The 24,101-nt window shown below is 36.8% G+C and overlaps 1 protein-coding gene across 3 annotated transcripts in view; it reads left to right on the top strand.

Annotated features, from left to right (window-relative positions):
• CYYR1 (cysteine/tyrosine-rich 1) overlaps positions 1-24,101 on the top strand; it is a 119,202-nt gene that overhangs the window by 7,453 nt on the left and 87,648 nt on the right. The window lies entirely within an intron of this gene.

Below are 24,101 nucleotides of genomic sequence, written 5' to 3'. Positions count from 1 at the left end.
GTGGGCAAGAGATTTCAAGACTGGTTACTGACCTGAAATCTTTACTGGAGATATTAGCACATCACTATCTAATGGACTATGTTGTTTGACAAAATATGCAAATAATATACAAAATAAATTGCCTTCACTATAAAGGAACTAAAAAGAGTTATTCTTTTATTGTTTTGTTTTGTGTACTCTAATAATGTTTTACATAGGCATCATTTTATTGATAATTTTGTAACATCGTCAGTGATATGGTTTTGTCTGTTTTGTGCAAGTTAAAATTTGTTATTTAATTATAGCCAGTTTATTCTGTCATCATGTATGAATTTAATATACCCAGTAGATGTCAGGAAAAAGAGAGGTTATGAATAAAAAACAGATGAGACATGAAATGTCAGTTCTCACATAATACATATACAGCAACTTCAGGAAACAGGTTTAGAGCCTAGGACAAACTAGGCACGGGTAATGCAAAGTGATAAACAACAAGGCACAAAAACACAAATGAAATATATACATGTAGACTCTGTGAAGCATTTCCTTGTAACAAATTAGAAATTTATTTTAGAGCCGCTTCTGGACAAAGGGAAATACAGAATCTGGACCTGCCTCCAGGGCTGTATGGCAGGAAAAGTCTGTACTTCTCAGTTCCTCAAGAGAGGAATCCACAACTGAGAAATAAAAGGTTGAGAATTAGGAACATAAGAATTTCTTGAGTCAAAATCCCCATGGCTTTCAGTTAGCAGCAGTGGTTGTGCCTCTGTCTTCTGTTCTTGTTTTTCAAGTCAGGATCATGGTGTTTTGGGAAATGTTCTGTTTAACTCATGCCCTACAAAGGCTCAAGTGGAAACGGGAAACATTAGGCGCTAAGTCATATGTGCCAGGCTATTTTAGGGACGTGTCCATTGAGACGGCTTGTTACACATCCTCCATTTCCCGAGAATAGAAAACCTGGCACCACATAAACTTTCTAGAATCAGTGTTGAGGCTGATATTAGAGATAATGACTCTGAGAATACAAAAAAAAAAAAAAAATCATACTTCGGGATACTCTTGAACACTATAATAAATGTGAAAGAAATGTCAAGCTATAATAAAAAACCATGTGTGGAATTTAAGCCTTCTTTGAAATGCAAATAAGCTCCAAATAAAACGTTTGAATTTTTCTTCATGGGTGGTTTGGTAGAAAAGAGATTAAGCCCACTTTTTACATTAGAAAACTGTCAGTATGATTTTTTACAGTAACTTATCAGCTCAAATATAAATATATAATGATGTTCACGGTGGCATATTACTTCACAGTATTTAAAGTAACTTAAAATATATTATTAATACATTTAATTTTTTTTTCCTCAAACGGTCTCCACATGCTAGATGCTGCTGTCCCAGGTAGAGGTGTGAGTATAGATTTGGAAAATGTGAAGTCAAAGTGATTCTGTGACTTTGGTCATCTGGCTCCTGGCCTATTTCTTGATTCACTAACTATATCATGGGGTGTGTTGTGCACTCTTTCTCATTCCATAGCTACCTCCACCCAGGTAAATACATATAACTACTTATGAATCAGAATATTTTTAAATATTTGAATGTATAGATATACTTGATATGATTTACATTTGCAATGAAGTTCACATTTTTATGGTACACGTTCTAAATCTTTAATTTCACCGCTGGTTACAGTGAAGAATTAGTTAAGTTGATACATGTATCTAGGTTATTAGGATCAGGTACTTGTTATATTTGGGGGGAAAAATCATGTTTCAGAAGGGAAAATAAACACAGATGGCATTATATTTCAGGCAGTTATAACTGAACTTTCTGTTCAAAATAGAAACCAGTGAGTAAATATCATGCGAAACAATTCTTAGCAAAAAGAAAGGTGGCAGTGGTGGGGGGAGACTTTAAAGCATTTTCCTACTTGATAAAAGGGAATACATTTTCAGGATTTCCAGTTATTGTTTAACATTTGAAAAGAGTTCTTAACTCCACCCAAAGTGCTTTTTTTTTTTTTTAAATTGGTGGTTGGGGATGCAGGAGATAGGAAAAAAATTAATTCCAAGAATGCTTCCAAGCGTTCCTTCATATACTTGTCAAATATTTCTGTTTTGAAACTCACAAATGATGTTTCCTCTTTTTCAAGCATCCAGGCACATTCTTAGTGAAATCATTTTAATAGTCATAACAGAAAGTTAAACCCTCGTGGTTATTAGAAAAGTAATAAGCAAGAAAGCAGTAGCACAATGAAATGTTAGGTAACTTAAATGAAGATTTTTATAATTTGGTTTATATTTTTGTTTGTTTTTAAAATAAAAATGCTTGCTCAGTTTAAAATGAGCTAAAAAGAGAGCAAAACATAATGTGGGCATTTTAGAGTGTTTGTAAATTGGTTGGGTTAGGGCCTCTTGACTTCCCTTGCTGAGGTCTTCCCCTAGTCACCCACTGAAATAATCAATGTTGCTTTTCAGCCCTTAATTCTGCTAACTTCAATTGCCCTTGCTCTTTTGCAAACTAACCATTAAGATTTGTTTATAAAACAGTCACAGGAGCTAATTTAGTTGAAAAGTCTTATTTTACTCAATTTGCTCTCCTTTTTATTTTATTTATTTATTTATATTTGAGACAGAGTCTCATTCTGTTGCCCAGACTGGAGTACTGTGGCACAATCTCAGCTCACTGCAGCCTCTGCCTCCTGAGTTCAAGCAATTCTCAGGTCTCAATCTCCCAAGTAGCTGGGATTACAGGCAGGCGCCACCATGCCTCGCTACTTTTTGTATTTACCATGTTGTCCAGGCTGGTGTTGGACTCCTGGCCTCAAGAGATCTGCCCAACTCGGCTTCTCAAAGTGCTGACAGGTAAGAGCCACTGTGCCCCGCCCTCTCATTTTTTTTTTTTTTTAAGATTCTTTCTATTCTAAGTATGAGTTAATTTTGGCAGATAAATTCAGGTGCCCTTTTTCTTTCTTATTTCTGTTAGGAATTTTACGATTTACTTCTGTCTTATGAAAAACTTTAAAAGTTGAACTTAAAAGATAGCCTATCTACTTCTGGTCATTATAGTCACAGATACTGACTTCAGTGTAGGAGAGTCCGTATTATTCAGAATTTAAGAATAATTTTTACAGTATTCAGCATGTTTAGTTGAATCGATTATTTATAAATGCACATTGAGTGCCTGTTACCATGGCAGTGCGGGCCTAGGTCCTGGGATCCAAAGATGAAAAAATGATGGACTCTGACTTCCAAGACCTCAAAATCTGATAAGAAAAGAGAGCATAGACAAATAATTCTAATCAAAGAGCTAGTCTATGAAGTATTATTGGAGGACTGGAAAGCTAAGTCTATGTGTGTGTGTTTGTGTGTGTGTGTTTAGGAGGAGATGATTAGGGAACACATCATCAACAAGGAATCTGATCAGAGTTTTGAAGGAAAAGTAGATATTTACATAAATAGTGAAGAAAAGGACATGCTTTTTGGAAAGACTCTTGCATACAAAGTCAAAGATACAAGAAAGAAAATGATCCAGTTGAGCAAGTCCCTACTGTTCAGTGTGGCTAGAGGGGGAAGGGTAAACTTTGAATATAATGTAGGAATAAGTGGGTCAGGCAAAAGATCCTTTAATAAAGTGCTTTTATTGGTCATGCCTAGCAAAACTAAATGAAATAATATAGTACTTTTCTGGAAATCAGGTATCTGGTTTTATGTAGAACAGACACGTTCTTAGACATCATTAAGACGATAGACAAAGATGAGAAGGCTCCAAATGAAGCTTCTTTTTATTTATTCCATACATGAAATATTTGGAATGCACACTTTGAGATGTTACACCATTTGAAACCATTTATGACAAACTATGTGACCTTATAATTATTTCTCCATATAAGAGATTTTTGACCATGAGGGCAACTACCTGAAGAGAGAAGTGTCGGAATATTTAAAAATGAGAATTGGGCCAATTTGAGAAATAAACAATTTCCCACCAGATTGATTCTCAAACATTTCATTCAGCAACTCTGCTTCATGGAAGACAGATTATTCTGTGATGAATATGGAAAAGGATGTCTAACTTTTTGCTGCTAATGAAATTTAATTGCCATTCCCCAGAAAGTAGATCCAGCGTAAAAATGTGGTTTATAGAGTCCTCTTTAGAGTTGGTAGAATTCAAGGGAATAGAGGGTGTAATTGAGTGGCTAATGACTGTTATCCAGTGGAACAAGATAAACACAGAACTGAAGTAAAGTTGAGGAAAATGAAGGTATTCTGTTTTGTAAGAGAATAATTGTACAATATCGAATATGAACAAAATATTGACTAGTTTGGACATAGTGAGCTAGATGACAATATATCGCATTTAATTTCCTAACTCAAAAACAGATTTTGCTTTTCCACTTTGCCATTGTAAAATACTGATCCGTCTGTGGATTCTTCAGAGCCCATCTGGCCAACATAAAATCCCCACAGGAGAAAAAAAAAAAAACCAAGAGGGAGAACTAATAATGGAGATCCTAGTGAGATTAAATTTCTTTTCTTCTCAATGAAATGTGAAAGATGTATTACCTGCAGTTTGGCAAAGACAGCTAATAAATATTACAACTGTGATTTGAGAGCCATGCTATGCATGAAAGCAAAACTGACTTAAAAGATAAAGGTTTCATATTTTCAAATGGCATTTGAGATCCTATGATCATTAAGTATCTTAGTGTTCTGGAATAAACAGGTAAGGCTATTCAAACACTGACAAACATAATGCATTTAAAAAGGCCTTTGGCATTGGTAAAAAAAAAAAATCATTTAAATTAATTAAGTTAAAATAATCTTAGTAACTAGATATGAAAAGACCTCTAGAAAGTACATACTGAACAAATCAAAGTTTGTGGGAGCCTTATTTTTGTTTTAATAATGACACAAAGATAAGTAACTAATATGATGTTAAAATAAATATTAACTTGATTTAGAATGTAGCAACAACTTAGGTTTGCTGTAAGAAGGAAGTCAATGATATTCAAATGTATATTTGCATTCTATGAGTTATTATATTAAAAGAAAATATACATGTGTAGATAACTAAAACTTCTCTCAGTCCAATTTCTATGCTGTTATTATTGTCTTTGTAAATTAAGCCTAATTGTCAGAAACAGAATTGGTTTTGAGGAAGGAAAAATAAAGTTTCTAGAACATGTTTTCCACAATTTATCTTACAGCTATGTACAGTTTTTCGTGATCTACATCAGGTGCTGGAGGATATAGCCATGAATCAAACATGAGGTTCCTGCCCTTGAGTTGCTTAGAAGCTACTGAGAAGCATAGACACATCAGCAGATGAACTTGCTGCGGGAAGCACAAAATACAGTGGGATCAGAGACAAGGAGCTTTGATTCCAACTTTAGAGTGCTGGAAAGGTCTCTTAAAGAAGAGTAATTCTAAGATCAGTTTTAAAAGGAAAAGCAATTAAAATCATCACTCAGAGTTAAAATGCTTAGCAAGCTAGGGATATAGAAGAAAAATGTTTAACCTAGTAAATATGTATTTTAAAAACCACCACCCTAAATCAGGCACCATAATCAATGGTATGTTGTTTTAACTCTTGCCTTTAAAGGCAAAAATATGACAAACTAGTGCCTTCTACCACTTCTAGTCAGCATTGTACTGGAAGTCCTGGCCAGCGCAATCAGCGAGACACATTTTTAAAAAGGTAATAAAAATTGGAAAGGAAGAAAGTAAATTGCTCTCATTTACAAATGAGATGATTGTCAGTATTCCTCAGACTATAAAACATGGAATTCACCAAAATTGCAGGATATAAGATCAGTGTACAAAAGTGGTTTATTCCTAGATACCATCAACAATCAATAAGAAAATGTAATAGATATGTGCATAAATAAATCTGAAATATAATATTTAAAACAATAATGTATCCAGTAAGAAATCCAGTAATAATATATGCATTTAGTGAGTATTATAACCATGTAAAAATTACAAGGGATAAAGGGAGACCTAATGAAATTAAGAGACATAGCAAATTGTGGATGCAAGTATTGTAAAGATGTCAATATTTGAATATTGCAGTTCTTCCTGAACTATCTGTAAATTCAGTGCAATTCCAATCAAAATCCACAAGAACATTTTTTGTTGAATTTGAAAGAATGGGCCTAAAATTTATGTGGGACAGTAAAGGTCGTGGAGAGAGAAGAGAGCTATGAAAAAGACCAAGGTCAGAAGATATGCCTTACAGACATCAAGATTTATTATAAAGTTATGAAAAACAAATTGTGTGATATTGGTTCACAGAAAAAACAAAAGAATGTGGAGCTTAGAAATTGACTGATGTGTATATGGAAACTTGATAGATAACAGAAATGACATTATCAACTAGTGGAGGTGGATAGATTATGTAACAAATGTTGCTAAAACAACTAGCTATCCATATGCATAAATGTTAAATGAGATCAATTCATCACTCCACAATCAAAAATCCACTCTTATCAGACTAAATACATAAAAACAAAAAGCAAACAATTACTTTTTTTTATTGGGAGGACAATGGCATTTATGGTATCAGGATAGAAAAGATGTCTAAAATAAAAGATTAAAAAACACAAAAGATCACTAAAAAACACTCAACTGTACACTTTAAAATGGTGAGTTTTATGGGGCGTGAATTATATCTTGATTTAAAAAAATTTTAATACAGAGAGCAACAGAATTCCTAGATAAAAATGTAAGGCAAACCCTCACTTGGAGAAGATGTTTGCAATTCGTATGATTCACAAAAGGTTAGTATCCAGAATACCTCAATAAGATAACAGGCAATGTGTGTGTGCACAAAAAAAGTCATAGAGCAGAAAACTGGATGGCCCAGAAACAAGTGAAAGATATTCCACCTGGCTAACTAAAGCAGGAAAAACCAACTTAAGACATTGAAATAACATTTCACACTCATCAGGCTCGCAATACTCTGTAAGTCTGATAGTGCCAAGCAGTGCTGGCAAAGATAAAAGGGCTCTCACGTTGTTGATGGGAGAACATGAACTGCTCCATGTAGAGAGCAATCAGACCCCATGTAGTAAAGCTGAAGATAGACATACTTTAGGATTTAGCAGTAACACCTCTTCAAGATATATTCCCTAGGAAATTTCCAAATCTGCGCAAGGAGACATTTATACTGTTGGTTGATGTATTATTTAAAAAAAAACAACATTAGAAGCAACCCGCACCTGCATCAGAAGACAGTGGATAGAGTATATTCATGCAAATGATACAGCAATTAAAATAACTCAATTCATATTAACATACCATTAGAGTAAATCTCAAAATTAATAATGCTATGTGAAGAGCTAACTGAAGAGCAACATGTGCAACATGATGCTATTTGCATCAAGTTAAACACATAAAATCATTCTGTGTATTATTTATGAAAACAAGCACATGTCGTGAATGTGTAAATGCGTGAGGGAGAGAAGAGTACCCATGAATTTCCCCAGGACTGAGAAGTTTCCAGGGATTCAAGACTTTCAGTACAGCAATCTGGATGGTCTGTGGCAAACTGAGACACATTGGTCACCCTAGGGAGGAGTGTTGGGAAGTGGCTTTCAACTCTGATATCATTGCTTAATCATGGTGGAGTGCATCTGCAATCACAGCTACACAGGAGGCTAAGGTGGGAGGATTGCCTGTGCCCAGGAATTTGAGACCAGCCTGGACAACAGAGAAGACCCTGTCCCTAAAAATTGTTTTAAATTAAATATCTCAAGAAAGTATAATTATTAACATGGGTAGTGGCATATGGGTGTTTTATATTATCTATGATTCTTATATGTTTGAAAATTCTTTTCTTTTTTTTTTTTTTGAGACGGAGTCTCGCTCTGTCGCCCGGGGTGGAGGGAGGCGCCCCTCGTTCTCTCACTGCAAGCTCCGCCTCCCGAGTTCCCGCCATTCTCCTGCCTCAGCCTCCTGTGTAGCTGGGACTACAGGCGCCCGTCACCTCACCTGGCTAGTTTTTTGTATTTTTTTTAGTAGAGACGGGATTTCACCGTGTTAGTCAGGATGGTCTCGATCTCCTGACCTTGTGATCCCCCCGTCTCGGCCTCCCGAAGTGCTGGGATTACAGGCTTGAGCCTCCGCGCCCAGCCCTGAAAATTCTTATAATTAAAAAAAAGATAATGTAAAAGTTTGATCATAGGTGTAATGGAGTTGCCTGGACACCTTTTTAAGATGCCCATTCGGATTTGGTAAGTCTGGATGCGGCCTGAAATTCTGCACTTGTAACCAACTCCCAGGCATTACTGCCACTACCTATCTTCCCAGTACACCTGGAAAGCAAAGGTTGGTGCTATTTGACAGTGTTTTGTGCTACGGGATAAAAGGACAGAAGAGATTAGGACTTGACAACTGATGGGATGTGAGCATAAGGATTGGGGCTAAATAAGAGGAATATGTCTGAATTAATTCTGAAGTTTCTGCTTTGGATAAAAGGCTGGATGGTGTGCTGGGAACTAATGGGGAATATTCAGGAAGGTTCAGAAAGGGGAATGAATTCTACTTTTAGTACATTAAACAAGGAAAAGCCTACAGGGTATGAACCAAACTCAGTGAGCTTCAGATGGTGGAATGTTCCATTCTGAAGTTCAGTGGAGAGCATGAAGCATCACATATAGGTCTGGGAGTAAAAGGCCTGGAGATACTGGGGTTGAAAGGTGTGTGGGAATGAATGAGATATTCTGAAGAGAGGTATAAGAAATAGAACAGCAAGCCAACAACGGCGCCTCAGGGAAATTCGGGAATACACTGAGATTTCTCCCCTCTTTACATTCGGATGCTATTTTAGCCCTTTTTACCTCTGTCAAAACTGACCTGTCCTTCTCTAATCAACCTGAATACACTCCTTGTGGTGGTGGGAACAATGAATGCCTTTATTTTCTTCTATTTGCTTGTTATGTTTTATGTTATATAAAATGTAGGATTTGTGATATTTCAGTTCATTCTGAATTGAATATGTTACCATAACAAAGCAGTCTATGTGAGCGTCCATTTTTATTGACTTGGATTGTGTCCAAATCAGATTACCTCATATCTGTTCATATAATCTAGGTTTAGCAGCTGCCTTAATTAGACAGAAATCACAGTTGGATATTATAAAAGAAAGTGTGTTTGGTGGCAGCAGGAATTGTTGCAAGAAAGAGAGCTACCATTTATTTAATGCGCTCTCTGTCACCGATGCTTAAAACATATAAGTTAATTAACCTTCAGAATAGTCCTTGTGACCTACATATTATTCCTGTCTGTTCAGATGAGGAGGATGAGGCGCACAGTAAAGTCATTTCATATAGCTACTGTGTAAAGGGCTGGCATTTAAAATGAGACATACTTGACCTGTTTCTGCTACTCCTCACTGGTTCCTGAAGATCTGAAGAAGGTTTCAAGATGCAATGAGTGAAAATGATTCATTGCTATCCTTATGAAGACCTAAACACTCTATTTTGGAGGGAACCTCTTCTTACCCACTATATCTGGATTTGAGTCCCTGTTGTACGCTGCTGTAGCATTATCCCTTCTCTATTTGATATGGTTTGGATTTGGTCGAATTGTAATCCCCAATGTTGTAGGAGGGGCCTGGTGGGAGGTGAATGGGTCATAGGCGTGGATTTCTCCCTTGCTGTTCTTGTGGCAGTGAGTGAGTCCTCACGAGATCTGGTTGTTTAAAAGTGTGTAGCCCTTCCGCCTTCACTCTCTTTCCTGCTCCAGCCATGTGAGGACGTGCCTGATTCCCCTTCACCTTCTGCCATGATTGAAAGTTTTCTCAGGTCTCCCCATTCATGCTACCTGTACAGCCTGTGGAACCATGAGTCAATTAAGCTCTCTTCTTTGTAAATGACCCAGTCTCAGGTATTTCTTCCTAGCAGTGTGAAGACAGACTAACACACTCTCCTGTTACTATTTATCAGTTTATTTATGTTCTTTAATTATCTGTCTGCCCTTCCACACCCCAGACCTAAGAGGACATGAAGCCAGTTTGCCAACTCACTATCGAAGCCACAGGGCCTAATAGATTGAAGGATCCAGAATAGATTATTTAAACGCAGATCAATTCTTCGTTTAAACATGAAAAACTTGACATTTCGTGGTTTCTAAATTAATATGCATCATCTGGAAAAATATTTGCTTAGCAAAATCAAACCATCATTTGAATGTGTTATTGGTTTCAAAGAATATCTTTTCATGGAATACAGATTAGGTGTCATTACAGAGTAAAAGGAATAATAGAATCAATTGTCACTTTCTAATCACACTGTTTATGATAAATTATAATCAGATGATGGAGACTAGAACTGAAAAGCCAATTTGATTATAATAATTTAACCTCCTGTCATGTTTCTGGATTGAATGTGCTCTATCAACTAAGTAATATGATCTGCCAGCCTATGACTATTAAGACAACAGGCTCCTGTGCAACTCACCTTCATAATTTTTGGAGATAAAATGTTTTATGGATAAAATTGAGGAGGGAAGAACTACATACACCCAGTGATTTTTACTCCATTATATTGGAAGAATTCTGATGGGCAGCTGCAACCCAGAACACAGTATCTCCCAGCTGTCTCCCCACTGCAAAATGTTAGGATGTACACACCCATAACTAATGAAAATTTCAGAGGGTGATGATAACCTTATAAAGTGTAATAGGATTCCATCTGAAAGTGCTGTGGGTGAAAGCCTCAGCTATTTAGCCGGTAGTAACTCTGTGACTGAGAAACAAAGAGAATTTTTAATTTCAATATTCATGGTTACAGAAAGGAGAGGAAGAAAAAGACCCTACAGGTAATAAAAAAATTTTTATGCCTTTGCACAAATCTGACAAAAATAGAGAAAAACATGACAAATTACTTTAAACATATTTCCTTATAAATTCACACTGTCAAAAACATAAGCAAAACGATATCTCTCTATGCTGCATTTTGCAAAAACTACGAGCTACCTGTGGTTGCAAATAGCCAACTCTACTGTGTGGATACGACATTTTTTTTTTTTTTAACAAACATCAGGCATAATGTAGGATCAGCCTCTGAAGTATTACACATAGAAATATATTAGAATTTAAGTTTATCAAATAAATGCTGAAAACTCTACTTTGAGGTTGCAGTCTCAAGTAATATTCATTCTTACATTAAGTAAATAGACCCTCGTGGCCTTTGCCAAGTAGAATTAAACAGGAAACAATGCTTTGTAATTCTATTCTTGATTAACAGTAGTTTTAGTGATAGGAAGTTGTAGGAGAAAGACCACAAATGCTTGGATTCAGAAAAATCGGGCTTGGGTTCCTGATGCTGTCTGAACTTAGATCTCCTAATATCACCAAGCTTCAGTTTGTTCAGGTGTAAAGAGGGAATAGTAACTCGCCCCTCTGACATATATATTCATACAAAGAAGCACTTAGAAGGGCTTTACAAATTTTTCCTGTCATTAATGAAAACACTGGGCTTTGAAAACATCTAGGTTTTAAGCCGGGCATGGAAAATGCATGCCTGTCATCCCAGCTACTTGGAAGGTTGAGGTGGGAAGACTGTTTGAGTCCAGGAGTCTGAGTCCAGTTTGAGCAACACAGTGATCAAAAAGAATCATAATAATTTAAAAAATAAAATAAATAAAACATGTTGGGGAGAAAAATGGCTTCTGCAAGGTCATTTGGAAAGTCTGTGACTGAGCTGCAGAGTGTCACTTCTGGTGACAGGCTCTCTCTCTGGCTCTCTGGACTTCATCAACAGGAGAGTACCACCTGCCTCTCTCCAGGAGCGCACTCTCGGCCTTGAGTGAAATAAATGGTGCCCTTAATCAAATGTGATTGGAGTCTGATAACTGCAAAGGCAGCTAATTAAGTACGGTGTCCTGCTGCCCAGTGGTTGCTGAAGGCATAATACTGCCTGAAAAGTACATTAGATACATGTACATTAGATACACAAGTCTACCATGTTACCCTAGGCTGGCTTGTGAATTAGAGTGAGAAACCCACTCAGAAACTAGGAAATCAAATCTGAATAAAAATATATAAACCTGATTTATAGAAAAAAATACATATATAATATCAAAAATCAGTGGGTAATGATTTACTTTAAAAAATGATTCATTAAAGAATTCCATTGGCTCATCTCCATTGATATGTCAATAATTAATGCACATAATGGTGTTCTAACTGCCAGCTCTTTTGGCAGAGTGATCATACTGCTGTATAGATTGAGTGTTCTTTGTATGTAACAGTTGAGAATTTCCCTGATTAAGCTCTTTTAAAAATTGTGTTAATCAGCAGTTCTCTCCATTTAAGTCAAGACTTATAAGACTTAAAAGAACAAAAAGCGCAACAACTTGCCTCTGATGATACTGTGCACAGCCTACATTTGGAACAATCTCCAGATTGAATGTATTTTCAGTGGAAGCAAATAAATGCCAGGTGCCATGCCAAATAAAAAGTCATTGATCATCGTGAGGATCAGCTGAGGTCTATCAATTCTAAGATGAGTTTCTTTTTATTCAGCCTGTTGGCTTTACACCGCCAGCTTAATATACATGTTATATATTTTGTTTAGTGCTTGTGGTAAAATAGCTTTTGTCTCATTATATTTAGTTGAGAGAGTTGGTTCCTGTTCTGAGTAAGATGAAGAAAACAAGCTCCACGCTCTGCCTCCCACTGAGCTCACCTGTGGAGCGTGGACAAAATGCATGAAGCAGCTACTTCAGGACTGTGGAAAGTAAACACTAGCAGGTGGATTGGCGAACCAGACCAAAATTTGAAATACTGCCCAACTAGCCATAAGTTTACCAGTTGTTTCCCTCTGTTACCCAACTCTGGACTAAACACAGACCAAAACATAGAAGTAGGCTTCAGGACATGGACAAAGAGAGCTGCCGGAGAAGCCGTCTAGTTGTGTCTAAGTAAGCAAGCATAATGTGGACAGCGTTTAGCATCTGTGCCATCAGAATCCCAGAAGAAAGGAGAAAAAGTGTGGAGCTAAAAAAATCCCAGGTTTGGTGAAAGACATAAATTACAGATCTAAGAAGCTGAGGAAATTCCAAACTGGATAAACTCAATTAAATTCACACCCAGATACATCAGAATCAAACTGGTTAAAAGCTAAAGAAAAAAAAAAAATGGAAGCAGCGAGAGAAAGACAATACATTACCTATAGGGGAGCTGTGATTTGAATGACTTCATTTTCTCACCAGAAACCTTAGAGGCAAGCAAAGTGGCATATTTTTTTAAGTGCCAAAAGAACAGAATTGTCAACCTCTATATCCAGTAAAAAATATTATCCAAGAATAGAGATAAAATAAAGACGTTCTTAAATTAAGAAAACTTAAGAAAATATTAATCCAGCAGACCTGATGTAAAAGTACTTCAGAAGGAAAGCAAATGATCCCGGAGAAAACTTGGAATATCATAAAGGAAAAAGAAGAGTAAAAAAATCAAAGTCCTGCCCAACTAGCAGTACTAGTTGGTAAATATGGTAGGCTGTTTTTCTCCTCTTGAGTTTGTTAAAATGCAATCGACTATTTAATGTGAAAACATATGATATGTATGATAGCGCATTCAATAGTTTAGATGTAATAATTAACATGACTAGCATAGGAGGGGAAAGGTTAATGGATCAATAAGATGATAAGGTTTCTATATTCCAACAAAAGTGATATAAAATTGATTTTAGGTGATGGTGAAGCATTAAGTATATATCCTGTAATCCCTAGAGCACCCACTAAAAAGAACGATGAAAAACTACAGAGTAATATAGTCAAAATCATAGTAGATAAATTAAAATGGATACTAATAAATAATGTTATAACTGAAAAGAAGGCAGAAAAGGGGAGTCAAAGGAATGAAAAACAGAGGGAACAAACAGAAAGCAAATCATAAAATGATATACCTAAATTCAAACATATCAATAGTTACATTAATGGTCTAAACATTCCAGTAAAAACAGCAAATGGATTTTGTTTTGAACTTACTCAAATATATGTCATTCGTTTCAATTCTACTGAAACAGGTAAGTTAAGTAAAAGGATGGAAAAAGATATACCATGAAAATATTAACCAAAAGAAAGCTGGAGTGGCGGACAAAGTACAGTTATACCTGGCAGACACTGTAGGTTCCATTCTGGACCACCAAAATAAGGCACATATGGCAACAAAGTGAATGTTTTGGTTTCTTGGTACATATAAAAGTTGTTTATACTGTAGTCTATTAAGGGCACAGTAGCATTACACCTAAAAAACAATGTACATACCTTAATTTTAAAACAGCTTGTTGCCAAAATTTGCTCCAAATCATCTGAGCCTTCAGCAAGTTGTTGTAATTTTTTGCTGGAAGAGGGTCTTGCTTTGATGCTGGTGGCTGCTGAATGATCAAGGTGGTGGCTGCTGAAAATTGGGGTGGCTGTGGAAGTTCTTAAAAATAAGACAGGCTGGGCGCGGTGGCTCAACCCTGTAATCCCAGCACTTGGGGAAGCCGAGGCGGGTGGATCACGAGGTCAGGAGACTGAGACCATCCTGGCTAACACGGTGAAATCCCGTCTGTACTAAAAATACAAAAAATTAGCCGGGCATGGTGACGGCGCCTGTAGTCCCAGCTACTCGGGAGGCTGAGGCAGGAGAATGGCGGGAACCCGGGAGGCGGAGCTTGCAGTGAGCTGAGATCGCGCCACTGCACGTCAGCGTGGGCGACAGAGCGAGACTCCGCCTCAAAAAAAAAAAAAAAAAAAAGGCAACAATGAAGTCTGCTACATCAGTTGACTCCTCCTTTCATGAAAGATTTCTCGACAGCGTGCAAAGCTCTTTGGTAGCATTTGACCCAGGGTAGAACTTCTTTCAAAATTGGAGTCAATCCTTCTAAATCCTACTGCTGCTTTATCAACTAAGTGTACGCAATATTCTAAATCCTTTGCTGTCATTTCCACAGTGTTCACAGCATTTTCACCGGGAGTAGATTCCATCTTCCAAAACCACTTTTTTGCTAATCCATAAGAATTAACTCCTGATCTATTCAAGTTTTGTCATGAGACTGAAGCAATTCAGTCACATCTTCAGGCTATACCTGCAGTTACTTCCTCTACCAAAGTCTTGAACCCATCCAAGTCATCCCTGAGGGCTGGAATAAATTTCTTTCAAACTTCTATTAATGTTGATCATTTAACCTCCTGCCATGAATCACAAATGTTCTTAGTGACATCTAGAATGGCGAATCTTTTCTAGGTTTTCGATTTACTTTGCCCAGGTCCATCACAGGAATAACTATGTGTGGCAGCTATAGCCTTATAAAATTTATTTCTTAAATAATAAGATGCGAAAGTCAAAATTACTCTGTGATCCATGGAGTACAGAATGGATGTTGTGTTAGCAGGCATGAACACAGCGTTAATCTCCTTGAACATCTCCATCAGCGCTCTTGGGTGACCAGGTCCATTGTCAAAGAGCAGTAATATTTTGAAAAGTATCTTTTTTCCTGAGCAGTAGTTCTCAGTAGCAGGCTTCAAATATTCAGTAAATGATATTGTAAACAGACATGCTGCCATATGGGCTTTGTTGGGCATAGGCAGAGTAGATTGAGCACAGTTCCTAAGGATCCTTAAGTTTTCAGAATGTTCAGTAAGCTCTGGCTTCAACTTCAAGTCAGCAGCTGCATTAGTCTCTGACAAGAGAGTCACCCTGTCCTTTGAAGCTTTGAAGCCAGACATTGACTTTTCTCTGTAGCTATGAAAGTCCTGGATGGTGCCTTCTTCCAACAGAACTCTGTTTCATCCACACTGAAAATATGTTGTTTAATGTAGCCACCATTATCAATGACCTGAGTTAGATCTTACAGAAAACTTGCCACAGCTTCTGCATCAGCATTTGCTGCTTCGCATTGTATGTTTATTTGTGGAGATAGCTTCTTTCCTTAAACCTCATGAACCAACTCTTCTAGCATTTAACTTTCCTTCTGCAGTTTCCTTACCTCTCTCAGCCTTCACAAACTTGAAGAGAGTTAAAGCCTTGCTCTGGATTAGGCTTTGACTTAAGGGCATGTCGTGGCTGGTTTGATCTTCTATCCAGATCACTTTTGCTTTCTTATCACTCATGTGTTCACTGGAGCAGCACTTTTAATTTCCTTCGAGAACTTTCCCTTTGCTTGCACAACTTGGCTCCCTGGTGCAGGAGTCAGCTTTTGGCCTGTCTCAGCTTTCAACTTGCCTTCCTCACTAAGCTTAATCATTTCTAGCTTTTGATTTAAAGTGAGAAACATTTTACACTTCCTTTCATTTTAACACTTAGAGGCCATTGTAGAGTTATTAACTGGCCTAATTTCAATATTTTTGTGTTTCAGGGAAGAGGGAGGCCTGAGGGGAGACAGAAAGTTTGGGAACGGCTGGTCAATGGAGCAGTCAGAACACACACAACATTTATCAATTAAGTTCACCATCTACACAGGTGCAGTTTGTGGTGCCTGAAAATAATTACAATAGTAGTATCATCAAAGATCACTGATCACAATCACCATCACAGTTATAATGAAAAAGACATAGTGAAAAAGAGATATAATGAAAAACTTTGAAATATTGTGAAAATTACCAAAATGTGACACAGAAACACGAAGTGAGCATATGCTGTTGGAAAAATTGTGCCAATAGACTTGCTCAATGAAGGGTTGCCACAGATCTTCAATTTATAAGTAACATAATATATGTGAGACTCAATAAAGAAAATACAGTAAAATGAGGTATGCCTGTAGTTTCTTGAAACTCACCTGACAAGGGAAAATGAACTATCTGTTTATACTGACTTATATAGAGGGTAAAATGAAGTTATTTGCATTTTTTTCTTATTCTTTTTAAATTTTATTTATGAGGCATGTCAGTGGATTACAAATAATACCATGGAAGTTTAGATTTACTTTACTGTAATTCCAAATCATTTAAAAGCCTGACAGTCCTTGGCATTTTGTACATGTATAAACACCTCAATTCGGATTTGAGATCTTTGAGGCTCTGGCCCACACTCTACACTTTTCTGTAGTGCATCAGATACCCATTGCAGCCTCGGTAGAAATATTAATTTAACGTACAGCTTACAGAATATGCCCTGTAGGTGACATGACATGAAAACAAAGACACAGAAATAGAAAATTAAGAATGTTGATCATTAAATTTTGTGATGAAAATGACTAAAATAATTCATTTTAAATTAGGGTTATTAAGAGAAATGTACAGTCCGATGAGGTGTGGGAAAGCATTTGGGAAGGGAAAAGAATGTAATATTAAAATGAACACTCTTTAATCACTGGCAGGCTTCCCAACCATATTCATACATTTTAAAAAATTCATTAAACTCTTTGGAAGAAAGATCCTGGCTCTTTCCTTCTAGTCTAAATATTTATGAGAAGGGAGTGCTCACATAGAACTACAGAACTCCACAATTTATTGTTTTCTGGGTACAGGAAGAAAGTAGTACATGAGAGAGAAGGGCTTATCCTGGAACGATTTATCCTAAGCCAGTAAAATCTGCTCTATTTTTCAGATTAAGGGAAGACTAACCCTTATGTGTTTCAATTAGTCAATGGTCTGATTTAAAGATCTGTAAAACTTGTAGTTTCTTTTTTTTTTTTCTCCTTTACTGCATCATTTGTTTCAAACAACACTTTTAAGCCTACATATGCACACAAGGAACAAAAACGTATTTATCATATGTATTCCTGTCTTAAATCACATTCAAGCTTTAAATGCCTTGCAGTTATAAACACTATACCTTAATTATGCCTATTCAGTGAAAAGTAGAGATTTCACAGAATTTAAATTAGTTTAAATTAGAGATTCTCAAACTTTAGTATGCACTAAAATCACCTAGGAGTGCTTTCTAAAAATAACACTTTTCCAGAATCTAATCTAGAAATTCAGATCCACTGGGTAGAAAATTAGGGTAGAAAATCTATATTATTATTAATTATCCTTCACTAGGAGATTCTGTAACAAATGGCCCTAGACCACACTGGTCTAAATAGCCCATACCAGCTGGGCTCGGTGGCACATGCCTGTAATCCAAGCACTTTGGGATGCTGAGATGGGAGGATAGCTAGAGGCTAGAAGTTTTTAAGACCAACCTGGACAACATAGCAAGACTTCATCTCTATGAAAAATGAGAAAATTGGCCAGATGTGATGACACACTAATCTCAGCTACCCAGGAGGCTGAGACAGGAGAATTGCTTGAGCCCAGGAGTTCGAGGCTGTAATGAGCCATGCTCATGCCACTGCACTGCATCCTGGGCACAGAGCACAACCCTGTCTCTTAAAAATAATAATCATTAGACAAATAAATAAATCTTACCAAAAAACGTTTCGTTGTCTACTCCTATTATCCTATGTAATTATCAATTAAGGGATTTAATCAAACCATCATTTCATAAACTGTAACTTCTTCACACTTATATAGAGCTACATAAAGGGTTATTTTAAATTACCATGGTAAACATATTCAGAAGTATTACAAGTAAAATGCTATAAAATTCGTTTTTGTTTGATCAAAGTGATTGAATAGCTAACAGAGACCCATGGGTTCTCAGTAAGACCCCAAACAAATTTACAAAGCTTTGCCTCTGCCAAAAGCAAGTGATAAAATAGCGTAATGGAATAGATGTAAAATAGTGATAATAGTAGAATCTGCCCATAGGTTGCTACAAGGTTTAAATGAATTAATACTTATGAACCACCTAGAACATCAGCTGGTACTCAGTAATGTTTAGCTGCCTTCTACTCTTCTCTAATGTATGCTTCCATTACTCATACATGATGGGTAAACCAGGGAATGGTATTAGTATAACAGGGAAGTTGTATTGGTTGAAAACGAGTTTTCCTTGGCAATGGGAGCCAAAAAAAAAAAAAAAAAAAAAGGAGAAATAGAATTACAACTTTCAGCAGAAAGGGACAAAACCCTTAACCTGAATGCTGCTCTAGGTGCCAAGGAAAAGTTTTTCCTTTGCCCTCTGAAGGTTCGTTGAAAATCATCTGACAAAAGTCACGTTAATAGGTGGCATACAAAATTATTAATGCGAATGGGAGAGAATCATAGGGTGATTGCCCCACCACACATTGGGGTACGAATGGCTATATACCCTTATTTTCAGGGAAAGGGAGATGGGGAAGTGTGGATGATCTTAGGGGGATAGTAAATGGGTTTTAGGCAAATTAAATGGGCTTGAAGAACATACAATGGCCTGGGACACAGTTTCTTGGGCTCACAGAACAGACAGTGGTTTGTGCCAAAAGTCTGTCCAGGTGTGTTGACCGACTTGAGTTAATGAAAAATCAGGGAGGGGATCATAGGTAATTGTTTTTTTTTTCTTTGGCGAGTCTGGACTTTAGCCAGATGAGGAACTTCAGGTAGCAACTTCATCCTGTGCTTGGAGAGAGACAGGGGATTGAGAGACAGGAGTGGGAACAAGGTCAGAGTGACCTTGAGGCTCCTTGAGTATGTCAAAACTTGAGGCTTTGATCAAACATTGAGGCTCTTTGAGTATGTCAAAACACCATATTTTAGACGATCCGTTTCTGAGCCTGAACATTGCACAATCTGGACTCCTCTGTGCTTGATTTTAAGAAAAATAAAAATGAGTCCTTGCACCCTGGCTCCCTAACTAGAAAAATGCACCTTCAGCCTTGCTCAGCTCTTGACTCCTGGCAAGTTGCACTTCCTCCTGTGCTCAGGAGCCACTTCCGCCTTCATTGTCTAGATGCTGGGAAGCTGGCATTTCCACTAGGTTGTTTTTGTGCCTTTTAAATGTCAATGAACTTCCTCCCTGAGCTGGGCAAGTTATTTCCTGACGTATCCACTATTGTTGCTGTAGGGCTGTAAGCAGAGTAGAATCTATTGCGACGTTAATAAAGCTTTCTCTCTCGGGTTCCTGTCTTGCATGGGCTTCTTCCTTATACCTAAGACTGTGCATGCCCATGGTCATGCATTTTGCAGCAGTTGCAAAAGTAAGATATTTAAATTATCTCTTTCAAGACTATGATCTCTTTCTACTTCAGTTTCCTCTCCCTAGAGGCTTTAAAATGACTTCACCATTTGGGGGTTCCATTTGGGGGAAGTAGAATTGTGAGTAAATTTAGCCTGCGTTTAGTACATAGGTCATAATCACTTCCATGTATACTTAAATTATTGCTAGACATTCCAATATAGGAATAGCTCCCAAGCATGATCAACAGCCCACCACACCAACTTATTCAGTATTCTGATGCCTAGGGGCAAAGCAAGGTCAGATGCCAATATGAATGTGTGATCAAAGTGACTCCTATGACTAAGCAAAATGGAAGTGATTAGGTGGTGATGAAGAAGCAAAGTTTCAAAATAGGAGTCAGAAGAGAATCTGTGGCACAATTCTTCCAAATACAATATTACTACTTGTATTTGAAAGAAATCTAAGAGAAGTTTTCTCAAATTCACTAACAATTCTAAATATTTACACATTACCACTCACATGCTGTGAGGCTAAAATAATTTTTTAAACCAAGAATAGCCAAAAGCCAACTACAGTTCATCATGTTAGAGGAAATGCTGTGTTAGCTTTCTCTTCTCTGTTTGGAAAAAGATAGCACAAAGTTGTAGTCCTATGAAAAGGAGCTCAAAAAATAAAGTTATTTTATTCTTCATTTATTTTGCTTCAGAAATCTCTGGTATTCAACCTGGACAGCCAGGTCCATGTCTCACTGAAGAAAACACCCTATTTAAGTGCTGATTTAAATTAGTTTAAATTATCTGTTTAATCTCTCAATTATTGAGAAGTGGGTAATGTAAACTATCTTATTTAATTAAGAATAAGCATCTTATTAACCGGAAGGTAGAAACCATGACACAGTGCAACTGTCAGCCTGTGCTATCACTCATTAACCTTGCCACCTTGGAATTAAACTTTCAGGTTGCTTATTATTATCTTTCTATGAGAAAAGAAGACGAAGAAGCCTGAAGGATAGGGTGACAGGGATGCGGCTCCCACTGAATGGTTGGGGATGAATGCAGAAGAGGCCCTGAGGAGGTGACATCTGAGTAGAGAACAGAACGAAATGACTAAGTCAGCCACGTGAATATTTAGAACAATTCCATTCTACCAAGTGGGAGGCAAATCCAGAGACTCTAAACAGGCCATGATAAATGAGAAAATTGAACCTTAAAAAGAAAATAGTTCAAATTAACACAAATATTTTGCATTTATAATAAAATACATTATATAATTTTAATTAAAAATTAATATGTTTGTCAAATTAGGAATTAAAAAGGGACTGGTATATCTAGTAGAGAAATTTTGTCATTTAATGTGTTCTGAAACATTTAACCTACTCTGAAATGATTTGGGTGTTCAGGTAAATTATCCTTTACATGTCATTTTATACTCAAATAATAATTTAAATTTATCTTCTTCTTTTTTGTTTTTGTTTTTGTTGAGATAGGGTCTCACTCTGTTGCCCAGGCTGGAGGGCAGTGGTGTCATCACAGTTTTTTTGCCCAGGCTGGTCTGGAATTCCTAGTCTCCACCTCAACCTCCCAAAGTGCTGGGATTACAGGCATGAGCCACCGCTCTTGGCCTTTCTTATTATTTACATATTTAAACCCATATATTCACAATTCAAAAATGTTATTTTTACTTACAAGATCATCCTTTGGACTTTATTTCAATAATGTTTAATAATTTTAATACAATCGTCTTTCCTCTGACATTATCATTAATCAATGTCTCCTCAGTGTCACCAGGATGCATCAGTGTATACCCTTCAGAAGTACCATTAGAGATGGAGCCTGACTGTAGAGTTTATGAAATTTAGTTCTGTAAGTCAAGAGATTTATAAACATGGCATTCTTATAGTAGACATTTAGCTAATAAATCCTAAATAAGTTTTGATTTATAAATCCTTTTATTGCCTTTGGGATTCAGGTGACTGATTTATGAGTCAGTATGCTAAAATCTATAATTTGATCAGGCATAAATCTTATTCAACAACTTCTGTTTTAACATATGATTCATAAATCCTGGTCAGTGTCTGTGTTTGGTTTTCTAAGTGCTCTGCATTTAACAGCAAGTCTCGTGAGTTCAGATTTTAGGATTTTGATGACTAAAAGTGATTATTCATACAGAATTCAAGTAAATAAAAACAGCAGCTGAACAGTTTTCTTGTATTCTGGTGGGTAGATTAGTAGAAGTGAGCTTTAAATTCATTAATGATCTCAAAATGTTTTAGGCTTAAGAACGGTAAAATATCAAAATTAAAATTCTTCTTGACTGTATCTGTCAGTTAGAAATGGTATGTTAGTGATAACAAGTTTTCTTCTACTATCCCATCTCCCTCATCTAATATTGATATAAATTTAATAGAGCACAGTGGCTTTCCAGGGTAAGCACTACAATCCCAGCCCTCCTTGCAGCTATGTGTGACCATTTATTTTATTTTAGTTATTTATTATTATTACTATTTTTTGAGATGGAGTCTCACTATGTAGCCCAGGCTGGAGCGCAGTGCCGCGATTTCGGTTCACTGCAAACTCCGCCTCCTGGGTTCAAGCGATTCTCCTGCCTCAGCCTCCTGAGTAGCTGGGATTACAGGCGTCTGCGACCACGCCCCCCTAATTTTTGTATTTTTTAGTAGAGACAGCGTTTTACCTTGGTCAGGCTGATCTCAAACTCCGGACCTCAGGTGATCCACCCGCCTCGGCCCCCCAAAATGCTGGCATTACAGGCGTGAGCCACCACGTCCAGCTATATGTGACCATTTAACTAACTTCAGCCAATGGTGTGTGAGCAGAGATGATTATGTGCAGCTTCAGTACATGCTTTGGCCGGGATGCCAAAGTAGCACAGGTCCCAGTGCAGAAACAAAGGAGCACAGGCCCCTGACATGTGGGTGCCATCCTTTGAACCCTGCTGCACTTAAACCTGGACAGATAGATGAAGGAAAAAACCAAGCTGTAATTTTTTTTTGAAAAAGATTATTTTACTGTATCTTTCTACATTGAATTGAGTATCATAATTTTTTTAATTTTATTTTTATTTTAAGTTCTGGAGTACATGTGCAGGTTTGTTACATAGGTAAACATGTGCCACAGTGGTTTGCTGCACCTGTCAACTCATCACTTAGGTATTAAGCCCAGCATGCATTAGCTATTTTTCCTACTGCTCTTCCTCCCCACAACCCCCTACAACAGGCTCCAGTATGTGCTGTTCCCCTCCCTGTGTCCCTGTGTTCTCGTTGTTCAGCTCTGACTTATAAGTGAGAACATGTAGTGTTTGGTTTTCTGTTCCTGTGTTAGTTTGCTGAGGAATTTTTTAAAACTTTAACTTGAATCTTTTTATAGCAGGCAAACGTTCTTTAGCTCTTCAAAAAATTGTATTGAATATATCATTTTTTAGGCATTGTGCTAAACATTGTAAAAATGAAGGTAAATGAGATTCAGTCCTTGCCTTTGTTAAATGTATTCCTAAATAGTAATTTGTTTCTTAACACCCTACTACATGGAATTGTTGTAAATTTTGTTTTCTAGTTGTTTGTTGCTATAGAGTATGAAAACACAATTGGTGTTAGTGTATTGATCATATATATAACAACATTGCTAAATTCACTTTGTACTTCTAGTAATTATTTTATACATGGATTAGGACTTTCTATGTAAAAGAAACTTATCTGCAAATAGAGTTTTACTTCTTTCTGATCTGTATGCCTTTTAATTCTTTTTTGTTTTTACTTTATTTCCCTGGAAATATTTAATAGAAGTTGTTGGAGTAGGTATCTTTGTCTTGTTCTGGAACATAGGAAAAGAACAATTAAACATGATGATAATTGTAATGTTTTTCACTGATGCTTTTTATCAGATTGAGGAAATTTCTTTCTGTTCCTAATTCGCTGAGAGTTCTGTAATGAATGGAGGTTGAATTTCATCGAACACTTTTTGTATCTTTTGAAATGATCGCATGTTTAGCTGTAGTGTAAGGTGAAATATATTGATAAATTTTCAAAATTTAAACCATGCTTGTATTCCTGGGAAAACATGTCTCTCTCTCTCTCTCTCTATTACACACACATAGTCTCTCTCTCTCTCTCTCTCTCTCTTTCTCCCCCTGCCTCC

This window comes from Mandrillus leucophaeus, unplaced genomic scaffold (assembly GCF_000951045.1).
Source record: "Mandrillus leucophaeus isolate KB7577 unplaced genomic scaffold, Mleu.le_1.0 Scaffold567, whole genome shotgun sequence".
In the NCBI taxonomy this organism is placed as follows: Eukaryota; Metazoa; Chordata; class Mammalia; order Primates; family Cercopithecidae; genus Mandrillus; species Mandrillus leucophaeus.
Note: the sequence above shows the minus strand (reverse complement) of the source record. Positions and strands in the feature narration are given on the sequence as shown.